This window comes from Nematolebias whitei, chromosome 20, assembly GCF_014905685.2.
Source record: "Nematolebias whitei isolate Nwh7 chromosome 20, NemWhi1, whole genome shotgun sequence".
Taxonomy (NCBI): domain Eukaryota; kingdom Metazoa; phylum Chordata; class Actinopteri; order Cyprinodontiformes; family Rivulidae; genus Nematolebias; species Nematolebias whitei.
The window spans coordinates 24367016-24367270 of NC_056517.1; positions in this window are offsets into that span (position 1 = coordinate 24367016).

The following is a 255-nucleotide window of genomic DNA, read 5'->3' on the forward strand; positions in this document are numbered from 1 at the left end:
CCCCCCCCCCCCCCCCCCTGAGCCAAGCCTTGTGGAAGCCTTCGGAGCGAAGCTGTCCAGGTTGGAGCAGCGTCCCGTCCCTCCTGGGAAACACGACCAGACGGTGACCACGCTCTCCAACCGAGCTCATCAATGTGCGTTTCAGGCAGCCGCAGCTAACAACAACGTGGCGCTGTTAGCATACAGCGTGTCCAAGAGGCTGGAGGCCGCAGATCTGCCTGAGGAGTCCAGGAGCTCCCTCTGCAAGGCATCTGA